The sequence below is a fragment of the Phyllobates terribilis genome, unplaced genomic scaffold (assembly GCF_046119375.1).
Source record: "Phyllobates terribilis strain yellow unplaced genomic scaffold, ASM4611937v1 Scaffold_1__5_contigs__length_1240528914, whole genome shotgun sequence".
Taxonomy (NCBI): Eukaryota; Metazoa; Chordata; class Amphibia; order Anura; family Dendrobatidae; genus Phyllobates; species Phyllobates terribilis.
In genome coordinates, this window is record NW_027362761.1 from 100,769,667 (window position 1) to 100,782,155 (window position 12,489).

The following is a 12,489-nucleotide window of genomic DNA, read 5'->3' on the forward strand; positions in this document are numbered from 1 at the left end:
CATTCTTTCTTCGGCTCTATAATAGATGCGATCCGATGGTCCGCTTGCAAAAACGGAGGGCTGATAGTATCCTGATGATGACGGTGGGGTAACATTATGTGCTATCAATTTCATTCTTTCTTCAGCTCTATAATAGATGCGATCCGATGGTCCGCTTCCAAAAACGGAGTGCTGATAGTATCCAGATGATGACGGTGGGGTAACATTATGCGCCATCAATTTCATTCTTTCTTCGGCTCTATAATAGATGCGATCCGATGGTCCGCTTGCAAAAATGGAGTGCTGATAGTATTCAGATGATGACGGTGGGGTAACCTTATGTGCCATCAATTTCATTCTTTCTTCGGCTTTAGAATAGATGCGATTTGATGGTCTGCTTGCAAAAACGGAGTGCTGATAGTATCCAGATGATGACGGTGGGGTAACATTATGCGCCATGAATTTCATTCTTTCTTCGGCTCTATAATAGATGCGATCTGATGGTCCGCTTGCAAAAATGGATTGCTGATAGTATCCAGATGATGACGGTGGGGTAACATTATGCGCCATCAATTTCATTCTTTCTTCGGCTCTATAATAGATGCGATCCGATGGTCCGCTTGCAAAAACGGAGTGCTGATAGTATCCAGATGATGACGGTGGGGAAACATCATGTGCCATCAATTTCATTCTTTCTTTGGCTCTATAATAGATGCGATCCGATGGTCCGCTTGCAAAAACGGAGTGCTGATTGTATCCAGATGATGACGGTGGGGTAACATTATGTGCCATCAATTTCATTCTTTCTTCGGCTCTATAATAGATGCAATCCAATGGTCCACTTGTAAAAACAGAGTGCTGATAGTATCCACATGATGACGGTGGGGTAACATTATGTGCCATTAATTTCATTCTTTCTTCGGCTCTATAATAAATGCGATCCGATGGTCTGCTTGCAAAAACGGAGTGTTGATAGTATCCAGATGATGACGGTGGGGTAACATTATGTGCCATTAATTTCATTCTTTCTTCGGCTCTATAATAAATGCGATCCGCTTGTCCGCTTGCAAAAACGGAGTGCTGATAGTATCCAGATGATGACGGTGGGATAACATTATGTGCCATCAATTTCATTCTTTCTTCGGCTCTATAATAGATGCGATCCAATGGTCCGCTTGCAAAAACGGAGTGCTGATAGTATCCAGATGATGACGGTGGGGAAACATCATGTGCCATCAATTTCATTCTTTCTTTGGCTCTATAATAGATGCGATCCGATGGTCTGCTTGCAAAAACGGAGTGCTGATTGTATCCAGATGATGACGGTGGGGTAACATTATGTGCCATCAATTTCATTCTTTCTTCGGCTCTATAATAGATGCGATCCAATTTTCCACTTGTAAAAACGGAGTGCTGATAGTATCCAGATGATGACGGTGGGGTAACATTATGTGCCATCAATTTCATTCTTTCTTCGGCTCTATAATAGATGCGATCCGATGGTCCGCTTGCAAAAACGGAGGGCTGATAGTATCCTGATGATGACGGTGGGGTAACATTATGTGCTATCAATTTCATTCTTTCTTCAGCTCTATAATAGATGCGATCCGATGGTCCGCTTCCAAAAACGGAGTGCTGATAGTATCCAGATGATGACGGTGGGGTAACATTATGCGCCATCAATTTCATTCTTTCTTCGGCTCTATAATAGATGCGATCCGATGGTCCGCTTGCAAAAATGGAGTGCTGATAGTATTCAGATGATGACGGTGGGGTAACCTTATGTGCCATCAATTTCATTCTTTCTTCGGCTTTAGAATAGATGCGATTTGATGGTCTGCTTGCAAAAACGGAGTGCTGATAGTATCCAGATGATGACGGTGGGGTAACATTATGCGCCATGAATTTCATTCTTTCTTCGGCTCTATAATAGATGCGATCTGATGGTCCGCTTGCAAAAATGGATTGCTGATAGTATCCAGATGATGACGGTGGGGTAACATTATGCGCCATCAATTTCATTCTTTCTTCGGCTCTATAATAGATGCGATCCGATGGTCCGCTTGCAAAAACGGAGTGCTGATAGTATCCAGATGATGACGGTGGGGAAACATCATGTGCCATCAATTTCATTCTTTCTTTGGCTCTATAATAGATGCGATCCGATGGTCCGCTTGCAAAAACGGAGTGCTGATTGTATCCAGATGATGACGGTGGGGTAACATTATGTGCCATCAATTTCATTCTTTCTTCGGCTCTATAATAGATGCAATCCAATGGTCCACTTGTAAAAACAGAGTGCTGATAGTATCCACATGATGACGGTGGGGTAACATTATGTGCCATTAATTTCATTCTTTCTTCGGCTCTATAATAAATGCGATCCGATGGTCTGCTTGCAAAAACGGAGTGTTGATAGTATCCAGATGATGACGGTGGGGTAACATTATGTGCCATTAATTTCATTCTTTCTTCAGCTCTATAATAAATGCAATCCGCTTGTCCGCTTGCAAAAACGGAGTGCTGATAGTATCCAGATGATGACGGTGGGATAACATTATGTGCCATCAATTTCATTCTTTCTTCGGCTCTATAATAGATGCGATCCAATGGTCCGCTTGCAAAAACGGAGTGCTGATAGTATCCAGATGATGACGGTGGGGAAACATCATGTGCCATCAATTTCATTCTTTTTTTGACTCTATAATAGATGTGATCCGATGGTCCGCTTGCAAAAACGGAGTGCTGATTGTATCCAGATGATGACGGTGGGGTAACATTATGTGCCATCAATTTCATTCTTTTTTCGGCTCTATAATAGATGCGATCCGATGGTCCGCTTGCAAAAATGGAGTGCTGAGAGTATCCAGATGATGACCATGGGGTAACATTATGTGCCATCAATTACATTCTTTCTTCGGCTCTATAATAGATGCAATCCGATGGTCTGCTTGCTAAAACGGAGTGTTGATAGTATCCAGATGATGACGGTGGGGTAACATTATGTGCCATTAATTTCATTCTTTCTTCGGCTCTATAATAAATGCGATCCGCTGGTCCGCTTGCAAAAACGGAGTGCTGATAGTATCCAGATGATGACGGTGGGGTAACATTATGTGCCATCAATTTCATTCTTTCTTCGGCTCTATAATAGATGCGATCCGATGGACCGCTTGCAAAAATGAGTGCTGATAGTATTCAGATGATTACGGTGGGCTAACATTGTGTGCCATCAATTTCATTCTTTCTTCGGCTCTATAATAGATGCGATCCGATGGTCCGCTTGCAAAAATGGAGTTCTGAGAGTATCCAGATGATGATCGTGGGGTAACATTATGTGCCATCAATTACATTCTTTCTTCGGCTCTATAATAGATGCGATCCGATGGTCTGCTTGCAAAAACGGAGTGTTGATAGTATCCAGATGATGATGGTGGGGTAACATTATGTGCCATTAATTTCATTCTTTCTTCGGCTCTATAATAAATGCGATCCGCTGGTCCGCTTGCAAAAACGGAGTGCTAATAGTATCCAGATGATGACGGTGGGATAACATTATGTGCCATCAATTTCATTCTTTCTTCGGCTCTATAATAGATGCGATCCTATGGTCCGCTTGCAAAAACGGAGTGCTGATAGTATCCAGATGATGACGGTGGGGAAACATCATGTGCCATCAATTTCATTCTTTCTTTGGCTCTATAATAGATGCGATCCGATGGTCCGCTTGCAAAAACGGAGTGCTGATTGTATCCAGATGATGACGGTGGGGTAACATTATGTGCCATCAATTTCATTCTTTCTTCGGCTCTATAATAGATGCGATCCAATGGTCCACTTGTAAAAACGGAGTGCTGATAGTATCCAGATGATGACGGTGGGGTAACATTATGTGCCATTAATTTCATTCTTTCTTCGGCTCTATAATAAATGCGATCCGATGGTCTGCTTGCAAAAATGGAGTGTTGATAGTATCCAGATGATGACGGTGGGGTAACATTATGTGCCATTAATTTCATTCTTTCTTCGGCTCTATAATAAATGCGATCCGCTTGTCCGCTTGCAAAAACGGAGTGCTGATAGTATCCAGATGATGATGGTGGGGAAACATCATGTGCCATCAATTTCATTCTTTCTTTGGCTCTATAATAGATGCGATCCGATGGTCCGCTTTCAAAACCGGAGAGCTGATAGTATCCAGACGATGACGGTGCGGTAACATTATGTGCCATGAATTTTATTCTTTCTTCGGCTCTATAATAGATGCGATCCGATGGTCCACTTGCAAAAATGGAGTGCTGATAGTATCCAGATGATGACGATGGGTTAACATTGTGTGCCATCAATTTCATTCTTTCTTCGGCTCTATAATAGATGCGATCCGATGGTCCGCTTGCAAAAACCAAGTGCTGATAGTATCCAGATGATGACGGTGGGGTAACATTATGTGCCATCAATTTCATTCTTTCTTCACCTCTATAATATGCGATCCGATGGTCCGATTGCAAAAACGGAGTGCTGATAGTATCCAGATGATGACGGTGGGGTAACATTATTTGCCATCAATTTCATTCTTTCTTCGGCTCTATAATAGATGCGATCTGATGGTCCGCTTGCAAAAACGGAGTGCTGATAGTATCCAGATGATGATGGTCGGGTAACATTATGTGCTATCGATTTCATTTTTTTGTTCAGCTCTATAATAGATGCGATCATCTGGTCCGCTTGCAAAAACGGAGAGCTGATAGTATCCAGATGATGACGGTAGTGTAACATTATTTGACATCAATTTCAGTCTTTCTTCGGCTCTATAATAGATGCGATCCGATGGTCCGCTTGCAAAAACGGAGTGCTGATAGTATCCAGATGATGACGGTGGGGTAACATTATGTGCCATCACTTTCATTCTTTCTTCGGCTCTATAATAGATGCGATCCGATGGTCCGCTTGCAAAAACGGAGTGCTGATAGTATCCAGATGATGACGGTGGGGAAACATCATGTGCCATCAATTTCATTCTTTCTTCGGCTCTATAATAGATGTGATCCGATGGTCCGCTTGCAAAAATGGAGTGCTGATAGTATCCAGATGATGACGGTGGGAAAACATTATGTGCCATCAATTTCATTCTTTCTTCGGCTCTATAATAGATGCGATCCGATGGTCCGCTTGCAAAAACGGAATGCTGATAGTATCCAGATGATGACGGTGGGGTAACATTATGTGCCATCAATTTCATTCTTTCTTCAGCTCTATAATAGATGCGATCCGATGGTCTGCTTGCAAAAACGGAGTGCTGATAGTATCCAGATGATGACGGTGGGGTAACATTATTTGCCATCAATTTGATTCTTTCTTCGGCTCTATAATAGATGCGATCCGATGGTCCGCTTGCAAAAACGAAGTGCTGATAGTATCCAGATGATGATGGTCGGGTAACATTATGTGCTATCGATTTCATTTTTTTGTTCAGCTCTATAATAGATGCGATCATCTGGTCCGCTTGCAAAAACGGAGAGCTGATAGTATCCAGATGATGACGGTAGGGTAACATTATTTGACATCAATTTCAGTCTTTCTTCGGCTCTATAATAGATGCGATCCGATGGTCCGCTTGCAAAAACGGAGTGCTGATAGTATCCAGATGATGACGGTGGGGTAACATTATGTGCCATCACTTTCATTCTTTCTTCGGCTCTATAATAGATGCGATCCGATGGTCCACTTGCAAAAACGGAGTGCTGATAGTATCCAGATGATGACGATGGGTTAACATTGTGTGCCATCAATTTCATTCTTTCTTCGGCTCTATAATAGATGCGATCCGATGGTCCGCTTGCAAAAACGAAGTGCTGATAGTATCCAGATGATGACGGTGGGGTAACATTATGTGCCATCAATTTCATTCTTTCTTCGCCTCTATAATATGCGATCCGATGGTCCGATTGCAAAAACGGAGTGCTGATAGTATCCAGATGATGACGGTGGGGTAACATTATTTGCCATCAATTTCATTCTTTCTTCGGCTCTATAATAGATGCGATCTGATGGTCCGCTTGCAAAAACGGAGTGCTGATAGTATCCAGATGATCATGGTCGGGTAACATTATGTGCTATCGATTTCATTTTTTTTTTCAGCTCTATAATAGATGCGATCATATGGTCCGCTTGCAAAAACGGAGAGCTGATAGTATCCAGATGATGACGGTGGGGTAACATTATTTGCCATCAATTTCAGTCTTTCTTCGGCTCTATAATAGATGCGATCCGATGGTCCGCTTGCAAAAACGGAGTGCTGATAGTATCCAGATGATGACGGTGGGATAACATTATGTGCCATCAATTTCATTCTTTCTTCGGCTCTATAGTAGATGAGATCTGATGGTCCGCTTGCAAAAATGAAGTGCTGATAGTATCCAGATGATGACGGTGGGGTAACATTATGTGCCATCAATTTCATTCTTTCTTCGGCTCTATAATAGATGCGATCCGATGGTCTGCTTTCAAAACCGGAGAGCTGATAGTATCCAGATGATGACGGTGGGGTAACATTATGTGCCATCAATTTCATTCTTTCTTCGGCTCTATAATAGATGCGATCCGATGGTCCGCTTGCAAAAACGGAGTGTTGATAGTATCCAGATGATGACGGTGGGGTAACATTATTTGCCATCAATTTCATTCTTTGGTTGGCTCTATAATAGATGCGATCTGATGGTCCGTGTGCAAAAGCGGAGTGCTGATAGTTTCCAGATGATGAAGGTGGGCGAACATTATGTGCCATCAATTTCATTCTTTCTTCGGCTCTATAATAGATGCGATCCTATGGTCCGCTTGCAAAAAAGGAGTGCTGATAGTATTCAGATGATGACGGTGGGGTAACATTATGTGCCATCAATTTCATTCTTTCTTCGGCTCTATAATAGATGCGATCCGATGGTCCGCTTGCAAAAACGGAGTGCGGATAGTATCCAGATGATGACGGTGGGGTAACATTATGTCCCATCAATTTCATTCTTTTTTCGGCTCTATAATAGATGCGATCCGATGGTCCGCTTGCAAAAACGGAGTGCTGAATGTATCCAGATGATGACGGTGGGATAACATTTTGTGCCATGAATTTCATTCTTTCTTTGGCTCTATAATAGATGCGATCCGATGGTCCGCTTGCAAAAACGGAGTGCTGATAGTATCCAGATGATGATGGTGGGGAACCATCATGTGCCATCAATTTCATTCTTTCTTTGGCTCTATAATAGATGCGATCCGATGGTCCGCTTTCAAAACCGGAGAGCTGATAGTATCCAGACGATGACGGTGGGGTAACATTATGTGCCATCAATTTTATTCTTTCTTCGGCTCTATAATAGATGCGATCCGATGGTCCACTTGCAAAAATGGAGTGCTGATAGTATCCAGATGATGACGATGGGTTAACATTGTGTGCCATCAATTTCATTCTTTCTTCGGCTCTATAATAGATGCGATCCGATGGTCCGCTTGCAAAAACCAAGTGCTGATAGTATCCAGATGATGACGGTGGGGTAACATTATGTGCCATCAATTTCATTCTTTCTTCACCTCTATAATATGCGATCCGATGGTCCGATTGCAAAAACGGAGTGCTGATAGTATCCAGATGATGACGGTGGGGTAACATTATTTGCCATCAATTTCATTCTTTCTTCGGCTCTATAATAGATGCGATCTGATGGTCCGCTTGCAAAAACGGAGTGCTGATAGTATCCAGATGATGATGGTCGGGTAACATTATGTGCTATCGATTTCATTTTTTTGTTCAGCTCTATAATAGATGCGATCATCTGGTCCGCTTGCAAAAACGGAGAGCTGATAGTATCCAGATGATGACGGTAGTGTAACATTATTTGACATCAATTTCAGTCTTTCTTCGGCTCTATAATAGATGCGATCCGATGGTCCGCTTGCAAAAACGGAGTGCTGATAGTATCCAGATGATGACGGTGGGGTAACATTATGTGCCATCACTTTCATTCTTTCTTCGGCTCTATAATAGATGCGATCCGATGGTCCGCTTGCAAAAACGGAGTGCTGATAGTATCCAGATGATGACGGTGGGGAAACATCATGTGCCATCAATTTCATTCTTTCTTCGGCTCTATAATAGATGTGATCCGATGGTCCGCTTGCAAAAATGGAGTGCTGATAGTATCCAGATGATGACGGTGGGAAAACATTATGTGCCATCAATTTCATTCTTTCTTCGGCTCTATAATAGATGCGATCCGATGGTCCGCTTGCAAAAACGGAATGCTGATAGTATCCAGATGATGACGGTGGGGTAACATTATGTGCCATCAATTTCATTCTTTCTTCAGCTCTATAATAGATGCGATCCGATGGTCTGCTTGCAAAAACGGAGTGCTGATAGTATCCAGATGATGACGGTGGGGTAACATTATTTGCCATCAATTTGATTCTTTCTTCGGCTCTATAATAGATGCGATCCGATCGTCCGCTTGCAAAAACGGAGTGCTGATAGTATCTAGATGATGACGGTGGGGTAACATTATGTGCCATCAATTTCATTCTTTCTTCGGCTCTATAATAGATGCGATCCGATGGTCCACTTGCAAAAACGGAGTGCTGATAGTATCCAGATGATGACGATGGGCTAACATTGTATGCCATCAATTTCATTCTTTCTTCGGCTCTATAATAGATGCGATCCGATCGTCCGCTTGCAAAAACGGAGTGCTGATAGTATCCAGATGATGACGGTGGGGTAACATTATGTGCCATCAATTTCATTCTTTCTTCCGCTCTAAAAGATGCGATCCGATGGTCCGCTTGCAAAAACGGAGTGCTGATAGTATCCAGATGATAACGGTGAGGTAACATTATGTGCCATCAATTTCATTCTTTCTTCAGCTATATAATAGTTGCTATCCGATGGTCCGCTTGCAAAAACGGAGTGCTGATAGTATCCAGATGATGAAGGTGGGCTAACATTATGTGCCATCAATTTCATTCTTTCTTCGGCTCTATAATAGATGCGATCCGATGGTCCGCTTGCAAAAACGGAGTGTTGATAGTATCCAGATGATGACGGTGGGGTAACATTATGTGCCATCAATTTCATTCTTTCTTCGGCTCTATAATAGATGCGATCCGATGGTCCGCTTGCAAAAACGGAATGCTGATAGTATCCAGATGATGACGGTGGGGTAACATTATGTGCCATCAATTTCATTCTTTCTTCGGCTCTATAATAGATGCGATCCGATGGTCCGCTTGCAAAAACGGAGTGCTGATAGTATCCAGATGATGACGGTGGGATAACATTATGTGCCATCAATTTCATTCTTTCTTCAGCTCTATAATAGATGCGATCCGATGGTCCGCTTGCAAAAACGGAGTGCTGATAGTATCCAGATGATGACGGTGGGGTAACATTATGTGCCATCAATTTCATTCTTTCTTCGGCTCTATAATATGCGATCCGATGGTCCGATTGCAAAAACGGAGTGCTGATAGTATCCAGATGATGATGGTGGGGTAACATTATGTGCCATCAATTTCATTCTTTCTTCCGCTCTAAAAGATGCGATCCGATGGTCCGCTTGCAAAAACGGAGTGCTGATAGTATCCAGATGATGACGGTGGGGTAACATTATTTGCCATCAATTTCATTCTTTGTTTGGCTCTATAATAGATGCGATCCGATGGTCCGCTTGCAAAAACGGAGTGCTGATAGTATCCAGATGATGACGATGGGCTTACATTGTGTGCCATCAATTTCATTCTTTCTTCGGCTCTATAATAGATGCGATCCGATGGTCCGCTTGCAAAAATGAAGTGCTGATAGTATCCAGATGATGACGGTGGGGTAACATTATGTGCCATCAATTTCATTCTTTCTTCGGCTCTATAATAGATGCGATCCGATGGTCCGCTTTCAAAACCGGAGAGCTGATAGTATCCAGACGATGACGGTGGGGTAACATTATGTGCCATCAATTTCATTCTTTCTTCGGCTCTATAATAGATGCGATCCGATGGTCCACTTGCAAAAACGGAGTGCTGATAGTATCCAGATGATGATGATGGGTTAACATTGTGTGCCATCAATTTCATTCTTTCTTCGGCTCTATAATAGATGCGATCCGATGGTCCGCTTGCAAAAACGAAGTGCTGATAGTATCCAGATGATGACGGTGGGGTAACATTATGTGCCATCAATTTCATTCTTTCTTCACCTCTATAATATGCGATCCGATGGTCCGATTGCAAAAACGGAGTGCTGATAGTATCCAGATGATGTCGGTGGGGTAACATTATTTGCCATCAATTTCATTCTTTCTTCGGCTCTATAATAGATGCGATCTGATGGTCCGCTTGCAAAAACGGAGTGCTGATAGTATCCAGATGATGATGGTCGGGTAACATAATGTGCTATCGATTTCATTTTTTTGTTCAGCTCTATAATAGATGCGATCATATGGTCCGCTTGCAAAAACGGAGAGCTGATAGTATCCAGATGATGACGGTAGGGTAACATTATTTGCCATCAATTTCAGTCTTTCTTCGGCTCTATAATAGATGCGATCCGATGGTCCGCTTGCAAAAACGGAGTGCTGATAGTATCCAGATGATGACGGTGGGGTAACATTATGTGCCATCACTTTCATTCTTTCTTCTGCTCTATAATAGATGCGATCCGATGGTCCGCTTGCAAAAACGGAGTGCTGATAGTATCCAGATGATGACGGTGGGGAAACATCATGTGCCATCAATTTCATTCTTTCTTCGGCTCTATAATAGATGTGATCCGATGGTCCGCTTGCAAAAATGGAGTGCTGATAGTATCCAGATGATGACGGTGGGAAAACATTATGTGCCATCAATTTCATTCTTTCTTCGGCTCTATAATAGATGCGATCCAATGGTCCGCTTGCAAAAACGGAATGCTGATAGTATCCAGATGATGACGGTGGGGTAACATTATGTGCCATCAATTTCATTCTTTCTTCAGCTCTATAATAGATGCGATCCGATGGTCTGCTTGCAAAAACGGAGTGCTGATAGTATCCAGATGATGACGGTGGGGTAACATTATTTGCCATCAATTTGATTCTTTCTTCGGCTCTATAATAGATGCGATCCGATCGTCCGCTTGCAAAAACGGAGTGCTGATAGTATCCAGATGATGACGGTGGGGTAACATTATGTGCCATCAATTTCATTCTTTCTTCGGCTCTATAATAGATGCGATCCGATGGTCCACTTGCAAAAACGGAGTGCTGATAGTATCCAGATGATGACGATGGGCTAACATTGTATGCCATCAATTTCATTCTTTCTTCGGCTCTATAATAGATGCGATCCGATGGTCCGCTTGCAAAAACGAAGTGCTGATAGTATCCAGATGATGACGGTGGGGTAACATTATATGCCATCAATTTCATTCTTTCTTCGGCTCTAAAAGATGCGATCCGATGGTCCGCTTGCAAAAACGAAGTGCTGATAGTATCCAGATGATAACGGTGAGGTAACATTATGTGCCATCAATTTCATTCTTTCTTCAGCTCTATAATAGTTGCTATCCGATGGTCCGCTTGCAAAAACGGAGTGCTGATAGTATCCAGATGATAACGGTGAGGTAACATTATGTGCCATCAATTTCATTCTTTCTTCAGCTCTATAATAGTTGCTATCCGATGGTCCGCTTGCAAAAACGGAGTGCTGATAGTTTCCAGATGATGAAGGTGGGCTAACATTATGTGCCATCAATTTCATTCTTTCTTCGGCTCTATAATAGATGCGATCCTATGGTCCGCTTGCAAAAAAGGAGTGCTGATAGTATTCAGATGATGACGGTGGGGTAACATTATGTGCCATCAATTTCATTCTTTCTTCGGCTCTATAATAGATGCGATCCGATGGTCCACTTGCAAAAACGGAGTGTTGATAGTATCCAGATGATGACGGTGGGGTAACATTATGTGCCATCAATTTCATTCTTTCTTCGGCTCTATAATAGATGCGATCCGATGGTCCGCTTGCAAAAAACGGAATGCTGATAGTATCCAGATGATGACGGTGGGATAACATTATGTGCCATCAATTTCATTCTTTCTTCGGCTCTATAATAGATGCGATCCGATGGTCCGCTTGCAAAAACGGAGTGCGGATAGTATCCAGATGATGACGGTGGGGTAACATTATGTCCCATCAATTTCATTCTTTCTTCAGCTCTATAATAGATGCGATCCGATGGTCCGCTTGCAAAAACGGAGTGCTGATAGTATCCAGATGATGACGGTGGGATAACATTATGTGCCATCAATTTCATTCTTTCTTCGGCTCTATAATAGATGCGATCCGATGGTCCGCTTGCAAAAACGGAGTGCTGATAGTATCCAGATGATGATGGTGGGGAAACATCATGTGCCATCAATTTCATTCTTTCTTTGGCTCTATAATAGATGCGATCCGATGGTCCGCTTTCAAAACCGGAGAGCTGATAGT